Below are 19,251 nucleotides of genomic sequence, written 5' to 3' on the forward strand. Positions count from 1 at the left end.
GGTGTTACCTAGCACTTAGGGTAGGTTGGGCAATTAGGTAGGAGGAGCTTGGAAGGGGATTTAAGACAGGGCTCACTTTTTTGATTGTCCTTCATATCTATTCCCTTACTGCACTACAGCATGTGAGAAAACACATCTGAAGTCCATTAGGATTTTCTCAAAGATGACTGCTAAGTAGTGATGAGCAGGTCCGAGCCACCAAATTCGGTATGAACTGAAATCAGCACCCAGCTGAAGGGTAGTCTCATTATAGTTTGCAGTTCCAGCATCATTTAGCAAAATGTTAAAGAACTGTGACCCCGATTTTTTTTCTGTGCAAAATGCTTGGACTTGTATATAAAAAGTGTCTGCCACACAAATATCTGCACTATCCCCGACAAGACACAAAATTCTGCACTGAAAGGGGCGTTCCGTGGCACAGTCGAACCGTGCGCCACATTTATCATGCAGAGTCCGGCTTGAATTGTGTTGCACGCCCTATTTTAAAGGTGCACCAAAAAGAAAGTTGGTGCTTTCTGCCAGAGCAGTACAGGGGGCCCCAGATTCATGAATGTGGTGCACTCTGCACACCCCTTAGAGCTGGCAGGGTGGGTTGCTGGATCAGTGGTCAGGTACTGCACTGTCCAGAAAGGGTGCATTTTTTGGAGGAGGAGACAGCTGGAGCCACGTGCCTACGCAATGACACCTGAGTTGCCCGGGTAATCATCAGCTCCAATTACTGGTTGGCCAATCGCAAAATGAGGACTGTAAATGTGTGCTTAGGGTCATTGTCTTGTTTTAAGGTTCGGTCCAGTGTGAGGTCCAGAGCATCTGGAAGAGGTTCTCATCCAGGATATCTCTGTACTTGGCCACATTTATCTTTCCTTCCATTACCCCCAGTGGTCCTGTCCTTGCCCCATAGCATGATGCTGCCCCCATAGCCTGATACTGCCCCCACCATGTGTCACTGCGGGGATTGGATTTGGCAGGTGATGAGCAGCACCTGGTTTTCTCCACCGCTTACAATTAACACCATGGGCGGCACGGTGGCGGAGTGAGTAGCACTTCTGCCTTGCAGCACTGGAGTCCTGGGTTCGAATCCCACTCAGGTCAACATCTGCAAAGAGTTTGTATGTTCTCTCCGTGTTTGCGTGGGTTTCCTCCGGGTACTCCGGTTTCCTCCCACACTTCAAAACATACTGTTAGGCTGTTTAGATTGTGAGCCCCATGGGGACAGGGACCAATTTGACATGCTTGTGCAGCGCTGCGTAATCTGTGTGCGCTATATAAATAAAGAATTATTATTATTATTATTATTATTATTATTATTATTAACACCAAAAATTTCAATCTTCGTGCACTAAGTACTGGTGGAGGCTGTAGTGAAAGGTGAGTTTTTGGAACCTTCTCCAATCTCCCTACTGTTTCTCTGGAGCTCAGCCACAGTGACCTAGTGGGTTCTTCTTTATCTTTTTTGAAACAGCTCTTCTTCCACTTTTGCTTTGTTTGGCTGGACGGCCAGGTCCAGGAAGAGTTGTGATCGTCACAAACTTCTTCCATTTAAGGATTATGGAGGCCGCTGTGCTCTTAAGAACCCTGAGTGCTGCCAGAAATTCTATAACCAGCCCAGATCTGTATCTTGCCACAATTCTGTCTCTGAGCTCCTTGGGCAGTTCATTAGACCTCATGATTCTCATGTGCTCTGTCATGCACTGTGAACTGTGAGGTCTTATATAGGCAGGTGTGTGCCTTTCCTTATCAAGTCCAATCAGTTTCATTAAATACAACTGGACTCCAATAAAGGTGAAGAACCATCTCAAGGAGGATCAGAAGGAAATGAACAGCATGTGATTTTTCTTGTTTAATTAATTATCAAAAATATCTACATTTAATTTTTCTGTCAAAATGGGGACAGAGTGTTCATTAATGAGCAGAAGAAGAACTTTTTTAATCTTACCAATTGGCTTCAATGAAACAAAAATGTAGATTTCTGTAGCCCTTGTATGAATTCAGTGATTAAGTGTTTTGGGTCCATGAAGTCCATTTTCCAGGATATATTTTGCCTCCTCAAGCCTTTCGTATGGATCTTGCAAAGGTCCGTGATTGGGTACAACTAATCTCATTAAAGGCTTTACAAGGTTTTTTTTTTTAATTTTGCTAACTAAAACCGAATACATAATTTTTCTACTGTAGCTCAAACTTTAACTCGTCTTCACTGGAGACCTCGAGCTGTTTCAAGTTTTGAAGCTTTGAGGCTCCAGTTTTTGGTTCAGATAGACCCTTACATCCTTTGTTGAGTTTATCATAGTTCTATCACAAGGGTCATCCTCCCTGATGAAACGCTGTCCCTGTGCCTAATTCGCTCACAAGTTTGGTCCTGATGAGAGAAACTATGATATTGGTAATTGAGAGCTTTTGGGCCACAAGTGGTCATATTAGGACTGGTGACATTTTCTGAAGGGTTTTAACATCCAGATTACTTTTTTGACAGGTCATTAAAAATTTTATTTTTTTGGAGTCTCCTAAAAGACTTTACCTCAGACAAGCCATGAGGGATCCTTTTGTTGGTTGATAAATCTGTTCTATCCCTAGAACATTGATCACCAAGATGGTCTGCTATCCTCCTCTGCATCTCCCTCCTCGTCTTCACCACATACTCCACTCCATATCTGCATATTGCATGATTATATGGACCGCATATTGTCAGGATCAGAGGATCCTCTGGACCAACGCGGGAGGTGGTACTAGCCTACACCTGGGACCGGAGTCTAAGTGGCACCTGGTTTTCACCAGAGCCCGCTGCAAAGCGGGATGGACTTGCTGCAGCAGGATACCACAAGGTCGTTCCACAGGTGCGACTAGCCTGCGGTGGCAGCCAAGATCAAGGTACCTTAGTGGAAGACAGTCTCGTGGTCAGGTCCAAGCAGAAGGTTAGGGCAGGCAGCAGAGATGCAAGGCCAAGTCCAAATTCGGGGTCAGCAACGGGAGGTCCAGGCAGGTGGGAACGGGAGGACAGGCACACGGGACACAGGAACACAGCAACACGGAGGGACTCAGGTAACACGGCAACACAGAAGGACTCTGGTAACGCAGGAAACACAGGAACAGACAGGAACGCAGGAACAGACAGGAATGCAGGAATATCGCAGGGGAGCTTTCACCATGGAGTACATACAAAGATCTGGCAGGGAATGATGGGAGCCATTGGGTTAAATATAGAACCAGAAATGGCCAGCGCAAATCACCTGTGCGCTGGCCCTTTAAATCTGGAGGCACTGCTGTGCGCGCGCCCTAGGGAGCGGGGCCGTGCACGGGACCCAGTCCAGACGGGAGCGGGAGCCAGGGGAGGTGAGTGCACGGGAGCGGGACAGGGTATGGATCCTTGGTATGGATGGTGGGGGGTGCCCGTGACACATATCTTTTGCTAGTTACTTGGCTTTGCCTCTCTGTATGGATGGGCAGCAACCCAGTTAATTTCCAGAAGTTTAGAAATTCTTTCAGATCTTGTCCAGACAGTGATGTTTGGAGAAACACCATTTCCCGATACCGAGAATGCCAAACTATGGCTTAGATGTATAGGCAACATGTTTGAGGAGAGGAAAGAGGAAATAATTAGCCTTTCAATCAATTTATGGAAGCCCTAAACATAAATGATGTCGGACTATGCTTCTTTTCCAAAATAAAATCTGATTCCCTTCCATTTCTTGGTGTGATCATTGGAAGGAGTAGACAGGGGGGATGCAGTCAATCATTTACAGGAATCCACCTTCCACACTTTCACTTTTGAATTGGGAGGGTACAAGGGGTGCACACAGTGTGACTCTACACAAGTGAGGGCAACACAGGAATGAGGTGATCAGGGGGGCAGGACTGTCAGCCTTTAAATCACACCAGGATGGCAGAGAACAGTGCTACCGGCAACACAGAAAAGAGAAGTTAGGAGAGGGAGTCTACCGTAACAATTAGAAACTCATTAATGCTTAATTAAGTGAAGATATCAGCACTCATAATGCGTCAGACAAACCAAAATAACCAGCCTGTGACAACTAGAACCCTCTGAATAATCCTAAGCAGGAAGAAACATGTCAGGATGACAGGGCCCAATCTTGTGAAGGCCAGTATCTTGAGACCACCCTTGTAAGGACAAGAGTCATTGACAGGGGTTGAGGGGAAGTATGAGGGGGGAAAGAACCAGCGCATTTATCTCCTGGACCACCAATGTGAATACCTCCCAGTTCTTCCTCACCCCAGCTACAAAGGTGTTTCCCAGGAGGAAAATGTTTATAACATTATTTCATGTGTGTAATTGGATATTGTAAACCACCAATACATCACATTGATGTTCTTAAGATGTTGTATCGGTGTTCATGTGATTTTGATTACATCCTTGTTACTCTTTGTTTCTGCGCCCTCTCTAGTGGAACAGTTTGTTAGTGCAGTTGCCTATACGTCGGAGCACAGCAGATGTGTGGTGTCCTCAGGGAACCTGTACCGATGATAATGGATAATTGTGGTTAGATATGTCATACATCATATATCAACTGGTTCACGCTGAGATTCTGTCACTTTGTATGTGTTAAATATAAAATGAAAATGATTTAATATAATTAGATTTTGAGATATGATTGTTTGGAGAAGCAAAAGAAACAAAGTCTGCTCACCCAATCACGCCTTGACTCCGCAGGAAAATCCTCCGGTATAATGGTGCATGTAGCCTGATACTCAGCGAAATGTACCCAACATAGCAAAAAAACTTCCGGCACTCAAAATTATCCACCAGGATCCTTTATTATCTTAGTACAACATCACAGGGGGATGAAACAATGCAAAGACAGAATCCTTTCGACACTTCTACTATCATGAGAATTTTTACAGTGGATCCCTGTGGATAATTTGGAGTATGGGAAGTTCATAACCACTGGTAACACCTGCAGTCAGGGCTAGCATTGATCGCAGGTGTTACCCTTTAAATCCCACTAGCAAAGCCCCAATGACGTTGTGGGTAACGATAATTTTCTGGGAGTGCACATGCACCACAAGGTTTTAAAAGGTGGCACACACAGGCCACCGAAAATTGAATGTTGCTGGTGGCTGTACCAGCAGTATTTAAAGAGTTAACACCCATGATTGGTGCCAGAATCAATCATGGGCGTCAATGGCCGGGGTGGGCCCGAACCTGCAGTGTTCCAAACAGACACAAACATTGCAGTTTGGGCTCACTCATCACTGGTCTTATTGAATATAGGACCACAACGTTTTTTACTTAACTTTTTGTCTCCTGGAGAGCTGCTTTTTCTGATGTTAACTAGAGATGAGCGAACACTAAAATGCTCGGGTACTCGTTATTCGAGACGAACTTTTCCCGATGCTCGAGTGCTCGTCTCGAATAACGAACCCCATTGAAGTCAATGGGAGACTCGAGCATTTTTCAAGGGGACCAAGGCTCTGCACAGGGAAGCTTGGCCAAACACCTGGGAACCTCAGAAAAGGATGGAAACACCACGGAAATGGACAGGAAACAGCAGGGGCAGCATGCATGGATGCCTCTGAGGCTGCCTAATCGCACCATTATGCCAAAATTATGGGCAACAGCATGGCCATGACAGAGTGACAGAATGAAGCTAGATAGCATCTAAAACATCCAATAATTGACCCTGACACTATAGGGGACGGCATGCAGAGGCAGCGGCAGCAGGCTAGAGAGTGGCATGGCGACATACCCTAAATGGACTCAGGCTTCAAACCAATGGGTGGCAGAGAGGAACCAAAGGAGGTGAGCAAGAAGCGCTCAAATAATATCGCTACATGATAAAAGTTTGCCAGTATATTTTGTGGATTACACAGCAGGGTGGCGACAAAGTTAACATGGAAGCCATGAAAACAACCCAAAATTCTGCCTGACACAGCTCGTTTGATAAGGGGACCATGTATGCTTACAGTTCATGCCAGTCGCTGCACTGGCTGCCAGTCTCCTTTCGAATACAGTTTAAAATAATAATAACCCTCATCCATAAAGCTCTGTATAATGCTGCACCCCCCTACCTCTCCTCTCTTATCTCAGTCTATCGCCCAACCCGTGCTCTTAGATCCGCCAGTGATCTTAGATTAACCTCTACCCTAGTGCGGACCTCCCACTCGCGTCTCCAAGACTTCTCTAGAGCTGCACCAATTCTATGGAATGCTCTGCCCCGGACTATCAGACTAATACCTAACCTCCAAAGTTTCAAACGTGCTCTTAAAACCCATTTCTTTAGGCAAGCCTATAACACTCATTAACTGCATGAAGTTTTAACTCTTCTACTAACCCGTCCTGTGTCGTCCTCCCATCTGTTATCCAGCAACCAACAGGCACCAGACTTCTCTGCAGTCCCATTCACGCTGGACCTGGTATATAAGATGACGGCTGAGTGGTTCAAGCGACAGCAATTCCATTTATTATATTTTTTTCTATTCCCTAAGAAGAATGGCTTGACCATTAAATATTCTTTTACCTCGTGTTACCCCATCATCTTCATAAACCGTAAGCTCTGGCGAGCAGGGACCTCACTCCTGTTGTTCCATACAAATGTTGTGCTCTGTTACATTACATTTGTATTTGTTTCCTATGATTTGTAAAGCGCTACAGAATATGATGACGCTATATAAATAAAGATTATTATTATTATTATTATGGAGGCAGTGAACTAGTAGTAGATTAAAGGTGCTGCAACTATGTTAGTTGGATCTTGGGATGGAGCTGGCGCTCTGCAGCCAGGCGAGCTTTCGCCAATCCAAGCCCCTGTCTCTAGGCTACTCCCCAAACAGCACTTCTAAGAACCTTTTGTATAAGATCAAGTGTAGTAGCGTTCTTATAAGTTTGGGATATGCCGGGTGAGGGGAATGTAAACAGATGCGCAAGAAGCGCTGAAATAATATCCCTAAATGGTAAAAGTTTGCCAGTATATTTTGTGGATAACACAGCAGGGTGGCGACAAAGTTAACAACTTTGATGTGGAATCCATGAAAACAACCCAAATTTCTGCCTGACACACCTCGTTTGATAAAGGGACGATGTATGGAGGCAGCTATATGGACGACTTTTGGAGGTAGCAATGGAGACAACGTGTGGAGGCTGCTATGGAGACAATTTAATTTGGATAGTGCCTGTATGTGGCAGTCCCAAACATTTTTCAAACCAGAGGAGCAGGTAGGTGGCCCTCCAGTAAAATGGAATAGATTGAGTGCCTGTATGTGGCAGTCCCAAAAATGTTTCAAACCAGAGGAGCAGGTAGGTGGCCCTGCAGTAAACTGGAATAGATTGAGTGCCTGTATGTGGCAGTCCCAAAAATTTTTCAAACCAGAGAAGCAGGTAGGTGGCCCTCCACTAAAATGGAATAGATTGAGTGCCTGTATGTGGCAGTCCCAAACATTTTTCAAACCAGAGGAGCAGGTAGGTGGCCCTCCAGTAAAATGGAATAGATTGAGTGCCTGTATGTGGCAGTCCCAAAAATGTTTCAAACCAGAGGAGCAGGTAGGTGGCCCTGCAGTAAAATGGAATAGATTGAGTGCCTGTATGTGGCAGTCCCAAACATTTTTCAAACCAGAGGAGCAGGTAGGTGGCCCTCCAGTAAAATGGAATAGATTGAGTGCCTGTATGTGGCAGTCCCAAAAATGTTTCAAACCAGAGGAGCAGGTAGGTGGCCCTCCAGTAAAATGGAATAGATTGAGTGCCTGTATGTGGCAGTCCCAAAAATGTTTCAAACCAGAGGAGCAGGTAGGTGGCCCTGCAGTAAAATGGAATAGATTGAGTGCCTGTATGTGGCAGTCCCAAACATTTTTCAAACCAGAGGAGCAGGTAGGTGGCCCTCCAGTAAAATGGAATAGATTGAGTGCCTGTATGTGGCAGTCCCAAACATTTTTCAAACCAGAGGAGCAGGTAGGTGGCCCTCCAGTAAAATGGAATAGATTGAGTGCCTGTATGTGGCAGTCCCAAACATTTTTCAAACCAGAGGAGCAGGTAGGTGGCCCTCCAGTAAAATGGAATAGATTGAGTGCCTGTATGTGGCAGTCCCAAACATTTTTCAAACCAGAGGAGCAGGTAGGTGGCCCTCCAGTAAAATGGAATAGATTGAGTGCCTGTATGTGGCAGTCACAAAATTTTTTTAAAACAGAGGACCGGGTAGGTGGCCCTCCAGAAAAATGGAATAGATTGAGTGCCTGTATGTGGCACTCACAAAAATTGTTTCAAACAGAGGACCGGGTAGGTGGCCCTCCAGAAAAATTAAATGCATGAAGTACTATAGCTAGAGCCAGTGGGCCCTGTCAAAAAATAGCCATTTTCCTCTGCTTTACTGTACAAAGAGGAGGAGAAGGAGGAAAATGAGGAGGAGGAGGAGTGGATCAATTATTCAGTTTGAGCTTCCTTCACCTGGTGGAGATTGGAAATTATGAGAAATCCAGCCTTTATTCATTTTAATAAGCGTCAGCCTGTCAGCGCTGTCAGTCGACAGGCGTGTACGCTTATCGGTGATGATGCCACCAGCTGCACTGAAAACCCGCTCAGACAAGACGCTAGCGGCAGGGCAGGCAAGAACCTCCAAGGCGTACAGCGCCAGTTCGTGCCACATGTCCAGCTTTGAAACCCAGTAGTTGTAGGGAGCTGTGTGATCATTTAGGACGATGGTATGGTCAGCTACGTACTCCCTCACCATCTTTCTGTAAAGATCAGCCCTACTCTGCCGAGACTGGGGACAGGTGACAGTGTCTTGCTGGGGTGACATAAAGCTGGCAAAAGCCTTGTAAAGCGTACCCTTGCCAGTGCTGGACAAGCTGCCTGCTCGCCTACTCTCCCTCGCTACTTGTCCCGCAGAACTACGCACTCTGCCGCTAGCGCTGTCAGAAGGGAAATACTGTTTCAGCTTGTGCACCAGGGCCTGCTGGTATTCATGCATTCTCACACTCCTTTCCTCTGCAGGGATGAGAGTGGAAAGATTTTGCTTGTACCGTGGGTCCAGGAGAGTGAACACCCAGTAATCGGTGCTGGAATAAATTTTTTGAACGCGAGGGTCACGGGATAGGCAGCCTAGCATGAAATCTGCCATATGCGCCAGAGTACCAACGCGTAAGAATTCACTCCCCTCACTGGCCTGACTGTCCATTTCCTCCTCCTCCAACTCCTCCAACTCCTCTTCTTCTGCCCATACACGCTGAACAGTGAAGGACTCAACAATGGTCCCCTCTTGTGTCTCGCCAACATTCTCCTCCTCTTCCTCCTCATCCTCCTCCACCTCCACCTCCTCCGATATGCGCTGAGAAACAGACCTGAGGGTGCTTTGGCTATCAACAAGGGAATATTCTTCCCCTGTCTCTTGTGACGAGCGCAAAGCTTCCGACTTCATGCTGACCAGAGAGTTTTTCAACAGGCCAAGCAGCGGGATGGTGAGGCTGATGATGGCGGCATCGCCACTGACCATCTGTGTTGACTCCTCAAAGTTACTCAGCACCTGACAGATATCAGACATCCACGTCCACTCCTCATTGTAGACTTGAGGAAGCTGACTGACCTGACTACCAGTTCTGGTGGAAGTTGACATCTGGCAGTCTACAATCGCTCTGCGCTGCTGGTAAACTCTGGATAACATGGTCAGTGTTGAATTCCACCTCGTGGGCACGTCGCACAACAGTCGGTGAGCGGGCAGTTGGAGGCGGCGCTGCGCTGCCCTGAGAGTGGCAGCATCTGGGCTGGACTTCCTGAAATGCGCACAGATGCGGCGCACCTTCGTGAGCAAATCAGACAGATTGGGGTATGTCTTGAGGAAACGCTGCACTATCAGATTTAACACATGGGCCAGGCATGGCTCATGTGTCAGTCTGCCGAGTTGCAGAGCCGCCACCAGGTTACGGCCGTTGTCACACACAACCATTCCCGGCTTGAGGTTCAGCGGTGCCAGCCACAGATCAGTCTGCGCCGTGATGCCCTGTAATAGCTCTTGGGCGGTGTGCCTTTTGTCGCCTAGGCTCAGCAGTTTGAGCACCGCCTGCGGTCGCTTAGCGACGGCACTGCTGCTGTGCCTAGAGCTACCGACTGATGGCGCCGTGCCCACGGATGGTAGTTCGGAGGAGGAGGTGGAGGAGGGGTGGGAGGAGGAGGAGGCATAGTAGGCCTGAAACACCTGGACCGAGGTAGGCCCCGCAATCCTCGGCGTCGGCAGTATATGAGCAGCCCCAGGGTCAGACTCGGTCCCAGCCTCCACCAAGTTAACCCAATGTGCCGTCAGCGATATATAGTGGCCCTGCCCGGCAGCACTCGTCCACGTGTCCGTGGTCAGGTGGACCTTGTCAGAAACGGCGTTGGTCAGGGCACGGATGATGTTGTCTGACACGTGCTGGTGCAGGGCTGGGACGGCACATCGGGAAAAGTAGTGGCGGCTGGGGACCGAATACCGAGGGGCGGCCGCTGCCATGAGGTTGCGAAAGGCCTCGGTCTCTACTAGCCTATAGGGCAGCATCTCCAGGCTAAGCAATCTGGAGATGTGCACATTAAGGGCTTGGGCGTGCGGGTGGGTTGCACTATATTTGCGTTTCCGCTCCAGCGTCTGGGGTATGGAGAGCTGAACGCTGGTGGATGCTGTGGAGGATCGTGGAGGCGACGATGGGGTTTTTGTGGCAGGGTCCTGGGCAGGGGGCTGACTAGCAGCTGACACAGGGGAAGGAGCAGTGGTGTGCACGGCCGGAGGTGAACGGGCTTGTTGCCACTGAGTGGGGTGTTTAGCATTCATATGCCTGCGCATACTGGTGGTAGTTAAGCTAGTAGTGGTGGAACCCCTGCTGAGCCTGGTTTGGCAAATGTTGCACACCACAGTCCGTCGGTCATCCGGTGTTTCCTTAAAGAACCTCCAGACTTCTGAAGATCTAGCCCTCGCCGCAAGAGCCCTCGCCACGGGAGCTTCACTAGTTGACACATTTGGCGCTGATGCACCAGCTCTGGCCCTGCCTCTCCGTCTGGCCCCACCACTGCCTCTTCCAACCTGTTCTGGTCGAGGACTCTCCTCCGTCTCAGAAGCACTGTGTTCACCCGGCCTCTCAACCCAGCTTGGGTCTGTCACCTCATCATCCTCCGATCCCTCAGTCTGCTCCCCCCTCGGACTTCCTGCCCTGACAACAACTTCCCCACTGTCTGACAACCGTGTCTCCTCATCGTCGGACACCTCTTTACACACTTCCACTACGTCAAGAAGGTCATCATCACCCACAGACTGTGACTGGTGGAAAACCTGGGCATCGGAAAATTGCTCAGCAGCAACCGGACAAGTGGTTTGTGACTGTGGGAAGGGTCCAGAAAACAGTTCCTCAGAGTATGCCGGTTCAAATGCCAAATTTTCCTGGGAGGGGGCAGACTGGGGGGGAGGAGGCTGAGGTGCAGGAGCTGGAGGAGTGGCGATTTCGGTGACATGGGTGGACTGCGTGGAAGACTGACTGGTGGACAAATTGCTCGAAGCATTGTCAGCAATCCACGACATCACCTGTTCGCACTGTTCTGGCCTCAACAGTGCTCTACCACGAGTCCCAGTAACTTCAGACATGAACCTAGGGAGTGTAGCTCTGCGGCGTTCCCCTGCTCCCTCATCAGCAGGTGGTGTCTCACCCCGCCCAGGACCACGGCCTCTGACCCCTGCAGTAGTTGGACGCCCACGTCCCCGCCCTCGTCCTCTACCCCTAGCCTTCGGGTTAAACATTTTTAAAATGAGAGTTATAACTTTATTTTTTTTTTAACTTTTTTTTGTTTTTTTTTGTGTTTTTTGTTTTTTTTTGTGTTTTTTGTTTTTTTTTGAGTTTTTAAAACCAAACAATGCTATCCTATTGCTATGGCTATTTTCTAGCCAAGTATCAAAGCACACTACTATGCCAGATGAGATGACACTGAGTTATTGCCTAATTGAAATCCAACCCCTACTAAATTTTCCCACTTCGGTCCTTGCTATGGATATGTGCGTCACTAAGCGCAGAACACAGCGGTCGCAAGTCTCACTACAAATTGCTCAGAATTTGCTAGTACATGCACTGCAGAAAGTACAGCCACCAGCAGATCAACCAGAAATCAAATATATAGAACGCTACTGTAGGCGTAAGTAAGCTCTTTGTATTCTCCTATGGCTATTTTCTAGCCAAGTATCAAAGCACACTACTATGCCAGATGAGATGACACTGAGTTAGTGCCTAATTGAAATCCAACCCCTACTAAATTTTCCCACTTCGGTCTTTGCTATGGATATGTGTGCCACTAAGAGCTAAACACAACGGTAGCAAGTCCCCCTGCTAATTCCTCACAAAATGGTACTAGATGCAAATTAAAATAAAAAAAGTATAACGTTATTGTAGCCCTAAGAAGGGCTGTTGGGTTCTTGTAGAATCACTCCTGCCTAACAGTAAGCTAATAGAACACCCTAACGCTTTCCCTGACCAGCAGCAGCTCTCTCCCTAGCGGCATCCAGACACAGAATGATCCGAGCAGCGCGGGCAGCGGCTAGTCTATCCCAGGGTCACCTGATCTGGCCAGCCAACCACTGCTATCGACGTGTAAGGGTACCACGTCATGCTGGGTGGAGTGCAGAGTCTCCTGGCTTGTGATTGGCTCTGTTTCTGGCCGCCAAAAAGCAAAACGGCGGGAGCTGCCATTTTCTCGAGCGGGCGAAGTATTCGTCCGAGCAACGAGCAGTTTCAAGTACCCTAATGCTCGACCGAGCATCAAGCTCGGACGAGCATGTTCGCTCATCTCTAATGTTAACCTATTTTACTAATCTAATCTCTGTCTAACAACCCCAAAAGGCTCTTCAATACTCTTCACTCCTTACTAACACCAATGGTGCAGCCACCTGTCACAGACCTTGGGGCCTCTTAAAGTGACTTGAAATCGGAGCAGGTCCCTGAAAAGTCTGAATTTTTATGAAAATGCAAAAAATAATACCTAAAGTACTAAGCCTCATAACATCCTAGGAAAATGAGAGGACGCATAAGAAACCACGTCAACATAAAGCAGACTTTAGATAAATGTTAGTTATCAAGTTATTTTGCTGTTATGGCTCTGTGTTGAAAAATTAGAAAATTTTAAATTATGAAAATCTTGAATTTTTCAAAATTTTCCCCATATATTGTTTTTTCATAAATAAACTGCCAAACATATCACCCAAATTTTTCAACTACCACAAAGTAAAATGTGGCATGAGAAAACCTTCTCAAAATCACCTGTTCCAAAATTCTAACCACTTATTGTGACACATGTCAGATTTTAAAAAATTGGCCGTGTCAGAAGGTGTCAGAATTGGCGGCAAAGAGTTAATCGAAAATGTAAGTACTAAACCTTAAAGCTCTACCCGTGATATGCAGTCTACTAGCAGCACAGTGTTACACACTACTGCTTATTCTGATTGTTTGTGTTGGTTTGTATATGATAGAGCCAGGGCCGCATCTGCCATGAGGCGAGATGAAAATCTCGCTTCAGGCGGCAGAATGCGGGTCCCTGTAAAGGGCGGCGAAATTCGCCGCTCTAAAGTGGGCGATTCGGGCGTCCATTAACGCCCGAATCGCCCACCAGCTAAATAAATCGCGCCTGTCTCTTTAAGACACAGGCGCGATTTATATGCGGAGCGACGCAGCGCCTTTCCGGCAGCTGCGTCGCTCCGTTCTAAGCAGTGACACAGGCGTCATGACGTCACGCGCCTGTGTCACTGTGCGGAGCCGGGGCTCACAGGAGAGCCGCGTGAACACCGGAGCCGCGCCGAGGGAGCAGCTGCCTGCAGGTGATTATGATTTTTATTATTTTTCATGTATTTAATTAATTGTGGCTAATAATTAATACTGCGGGGGGGGGGGGGGCGCTATATATATCATATGGGGCCAGAATTATTTTAAACTGGGGGGTGGGGGGGGGGAACGATCATGGAATGCTATGTATTTTATTTGGGGCTATAATTATTTTATACTGGGGGGGTGGGCGCTATATATATCATATGGGGCCAGAATTATATTACACTGGGGGGGGGGATGATGGAATGCTATGTATTTTATTTGGGGCTATAATTATTTTATACTGGGGGGGGATGCTATATATATTTATATTATTTGGGGCTATACCGTAATTATTTTATACTGGGGGGAATGCTATATATATATTATTTGGGGCTATGATTGTTTTATACTGGGGGGATGCTATAGATATTATATGGGGCCAGAATTATTTTATACTAGAGGGGGGGGGGGTTCTGTATATTTTATTTGGGGATTTGGGGCTATAATTATTTTATACTGGGGGGGGGGACGCTATAGATATTATTTGGGGCTATACTTATTTTATACTGGGGGGGATGCTATATATATTATTTGGGGCTATAATTATTTTATACTGGGGGGGGGGACGCTATATATATTATTTGGGGCTATACTTATTTTATACTGGGGGGGATGCTATAGATATTATTTGGGGCTATAATTATTTTATACTGGGGGGGGGATGCTATAGATATTATTTGGGGCTATAATTATTTTATACTGGGGGGGGGATGCTATAGATATTATTTGGGGCTATAATTATTTTATACTGGGGGGGATGCTATAGATATTATTTGGGGCTATAATTATTTTATACTGGGGGGGATGCTATATATATTATTTGGGGCTATAATTATTTTATACTGGGGGGGGATGCTATAGATATTATTTGGGGCTATAATTATTTTATACTGGGGGGGATGCTATATATATTATTTGGGGCTATAATTATTTTATACTGGGGGGGGGGATGCTATATATATTATTTGGGGCTATACTTATTTTATACTGGGGGGGATGCTATAGATATTATTTGGGGCTATAATTATTTTATACTGGGGGGGGATGCTATATATATTATTTGGGGCTATAATTATTTTATACTGGGGGGGATGCTATAGATATTATTTGGGGCTATAATTATTTTATACTGGGGGGGATGCTATATATATATTATTTGGGGCTATAATTATTTTATACTGGGGGGGGGGATGCTATAGATATTATTTGGGGCTATACTTATTTTATACTGGGGGGGGATGCTATATATATATATTATTTGGGGCTATAATTATTTTATACTGGGGGGGATGCTATAGATATTATTTGGGGCTATAATTATTTTATACTGGGGGGGGATGCTATATATAGATATTATTTGGAGCTATAATTATTTTATACTGGGGGGGATGCTATAGATATTATTTGGGGCTATAATTATTTTATACTGGGGGGGGATGCTATATATATATATTATTTGGGGCTATAATTATTTTATACTGGGGGGGGATGCTATAGATATTATTTGGGGCTATAATTATTTTATACTGGGGGGGATGCTATAGATATTATTTGGGGCTATAATTATTTTATACTGGGGGGGATGCTATATATATTATTTGGGGCTATAATTATTTTATACTGGGGGGGATGCTATATATATTATTTGGGGCTATAATTATTTTATACTGGGGGGGGATGCTATAGATATTATTTGGGGCTATAATTATTTTATACTGGGGGGGATGCTATAGATATTATTTGGGGCTATAATTATTTTATACTGGGGGGGATGCTATATATATTATTTGGGGCTATAATTATTTTATACTGGGGGGGGATGCTATATATATATTATTTGGGGCTATAATTATTTTATACTGGGGGGGGATGCTATATATATTATTTGGGGCTATACTTATTTTATACTGGGGGGGGGATGCTATAGATATTATTTGGGGCTATAATTATTTTATACTGGGGGGGGGGGGTGCTATAGATATTATTTGGGGCTATAATTATTTTATACTGGGGGGGGGATGCTATAGATATTATTTGGGGCTATAATTATTTTATACTGGGGGGGGGGATGCTATAGATATTATTTGGGGCTATAATTATTTTATACTGGGGGGGGATGCTATAGATATTATTTGGGGCTATAATTATTTTATACTGGGGGGGATTCGGTATATATTATATGGGGCCAGAATCATTTTATACTGGGGGGTGCTGTATATATTATATATACAGTATATTACTAAGCTGGGGGGGGAGCTGTATATCGGGTACAGTATATTACTAAGCTGGGGGGCTGTATATGGGGTACAGTATATTACTAAGCTGGGGCTGTATATGGGGTACAGTATATTACTAAGCTGGGGGGCTGTATATCGGGTACAGTATATTACTAAGCTGGGGGGCTGTATATGGGATACAGTATATTACTAAGCTGGGAGGGGGCTGTATATGGGGTACAGTATATTACTAAGCTGGGAGGGGGCTGTATATGGGGTACAGTATATTACTAAGCTGGGGGATGTATATGGGATACAGTATATTACTAAGCTGGGGGGATGTATATGGGATACAGTATATTACTAAGCTGGGGGGCTGTATATGGGATACAGTATATTACTAAGCTGGGGGATGTATATGGGATACAGTATATTACTAAGCTGGGGGGCTGTATATCGGGTACAGTATATTACTTAGCTGCAGGGGCTGTATATGGGATACAGTATATTACTAAGCTGGGGGGGATGTATATGGGATACAGTATATTACTAAGCTGGGGGGCTGTATATCGGGTACAGTATATTACTTAGCTGCAGGGGCTGTATATGGGATACAGTATATTACTAAGCTGGGGGGGATGTATATGGGGTACAGTATATTACTAAGCTGGGGGGATGTATATGGGGTACAGTATATTACTAAGCTGGGGGGATGTATATGGGATACAGTATATTACTAAGCTGGGGGGATGTATATGGGATACAGTATATTACTAAGCTGGGGGGCTGTATATGGGATACAGTATATTACTAAGCTGGGGGATGTATATGGGGTACAGTATATTACTAAGCTGGGGGGCTGTATATCGGGTACAGTATATTACTTAGCTGCAGGGGCTGTATATGGGATACAGTATATTACTAAGCTGGGAGGGGACTGTATATGTGGGGCAAGATTTTATCCCTATATAATGAAGGGATGTGTTATATGTGGGGAGAGTGCGGTCAGTTGTGTTGTGAGGGGTATATATTATTTAGGAGCACAGTGTTGTTATCCAGGAGACTTCATACTGTAAGTGACTGTGGTATTTTTAGGGACGCCGGGTGGAGATGCTGCACGGAGCTGAAGCTATCCGGCCGTGTACTCAGCAGTGATACGTCATGGATTGGAGAACCCGGAATAAAGTTCTACTGATGGAAGAGATTGTCATCTATAAGGTACTAGATGCCACTAATGTCTCTCAGATCCTGTAGTCAGTCACACAGTGTCAGGGAGCTGTCTGTAGGGTTGTTACTTGTTAGTAAAGTTTAAGGATTTACTTAACAGGGAGTGGGGGGGGGGGGGGGGCAGCATTTTAATATTCGCCTCAGGCAGCAAATATGCTAGAATTGGCCCTGGATGGAGCTGTGCAATCATTTTCCTGATCTCCCTAATTTTCAGCCCATACATTAGAGGGTTTATCATTGGTGGTACCACAAGGGGGTGGACAGACATGACCATCCTAAGCTCAAAGTTAAACTCGCTCGGAAAAAACCTATATATCAGCAGTTCAAAAAGTAAATTGATGGAGTAATTGGTGATGGCAGTGAGATGAGGCGTACAGGTTTGGAGGGCTTTGGCTTGGAATTCCTTGGAGGACCTCATACAGACCTTAAGGATCCTGATGTAAGAGCAAATGATGAAAATTGGTTGTGGCAATGAACAGACCATATCCATTGTTGACTGAAGTATCAACACAGGAGAGTCTTACGATGGACCAGTTGTCACAGTAAATCTTCAGAATTAGACGATCACATAATGTAAGCCTGATGGTCAATGCGATATTAATGGAAACCAGGATGATGGCGTACGACCAAGCCGAGACCACAAGTTTGGCAATGAAGGTGTTGTATCTCAGAGGGTTTGCAAATACACACATAGCGGTCATAGGCCATGACGGTCAGGATGGTCATCTGACAGGTCAGGAAGGTATGGATACAAAACACTTGTGTAATGCAACAAATGTAGGAAATGTCATCGATCTTGAAGAATAAGTCCACAAACAGACTAGGAAAGAAGGAGCTGCTCCCGTAGAGCCCATTGATGCACAGTACGGATATGAAGATGTACATTGGCTCTTGTAGATTTTTGTTTAATACTACGGAGGCGATGACCGAACAGTTGAAGAGAATGATCATCATATAGACGGAGAGGACAATAACACTGTAGATATATCTAGTATAGGTCATTTCTCCAAAGCTGAGGTGGAAGGTGGAGGGGTGAGAGTAGCTGAAGTTCTGCATTGTTAGAACTGTGTATATTGAAGTTTCTGGAACTTAGTCCCAACCAAGGGCTTCAGCTTTTCAAAATCTTTGGAGAGATATGTTGAATGATACATGAAAGATGACATCGTCCCCACCAGGGTGCTGAGACACTGCCGCACTCTCAGGTATCTTGTCTGTCTATCGGGAGCTGTGACGAGGCAAAAGAGTTTTGTGTTTTGGTAGAAGGAGGGTTTTGTATCCCCTTTTTAGTGTCCTAGAATGTTGTCCCCATTGTCAGGATCAGTGGTAGTGGATGCTCTGTACCACTGTGGACGATGACGTATGCCCACACCTGGGACCGGAGTCTAAGTGGTACCCAGTTTTCACCAGAGCCCACCGCAAAGCAGGTTGGACTTTTTGCGGTATGGTTTCACAAGTGTCTGCGGTGGCAGCCAAGGCGTAGTACAAAATCGTCAGGCAAATTCATGGTCGGGGACAGGCAAGAGGTCAGCACAGGCAGCACAGGATAAGAGTCATGGATGTAGCAATAGATCAAGGCAGGCAACGTAGGAGTGTAGTCAGAAACGGAACCCAGGTCACAACGGGAAATCACAATAACAGCACAGAGCATGGAACACAGCTTTCTCTAGGGCACACGGCACGAAGATCCGACAGGGGACACAGGAAAGGGCTGGAATATATCAGACTAGACGGCTGGCCAGCGCCAATTATTGGTGTGCTGGCCCCTTAAATTTTACAGAGCCAGCGTGCGCACACCCTAGGATGCGGGAACACATACGCTGGAGCTTGGGCATCTCGGAGACCGCCGCTGGAGCCGGGAAAGGTGAGTTTCTCACTGGGGCACACAGAGATACATGGGTGCGCCTGCAATCCACAATGTAGCTCACAAGGGCACCCGTGACACCCGTCTAGAGGTCTGGCTGTTATGAATAGGAATTGATTTGTTTACTTCTAATTACAATTAATA

At 45.9% G+C, this 19,251-nt stretch overlaps 1 pseudogene; it reads right to left on the reverse strand.

The window, feature by feature from the left end:
* Positions 1-2,163: 2,163 nt before the first annotated feature.
* LOC140116979 (olfactory receptor 52K1-like) lies at positions 2,164-18,302 on the reverse strand (annotated as a pseudogene).
* Between the last annotated feature and the right edge of the window lie 949 nt (positions 18,303-19,251).

Source organism: Engystomops pustulosus, chromosome 2 (genome assembly GCF_040894005.1).
Source record: "Engystomops pustulosus chromosome 2, aEngPut4.maternal, whole genome shotgun sequence".
Taxonomy (NCBI): domain Eukaryota; kingdom Metazoa; phylum Chordata; class Amphibia; order Anura; family Leptodactylidae; genus Engystomops; species Engystomops pustulosus.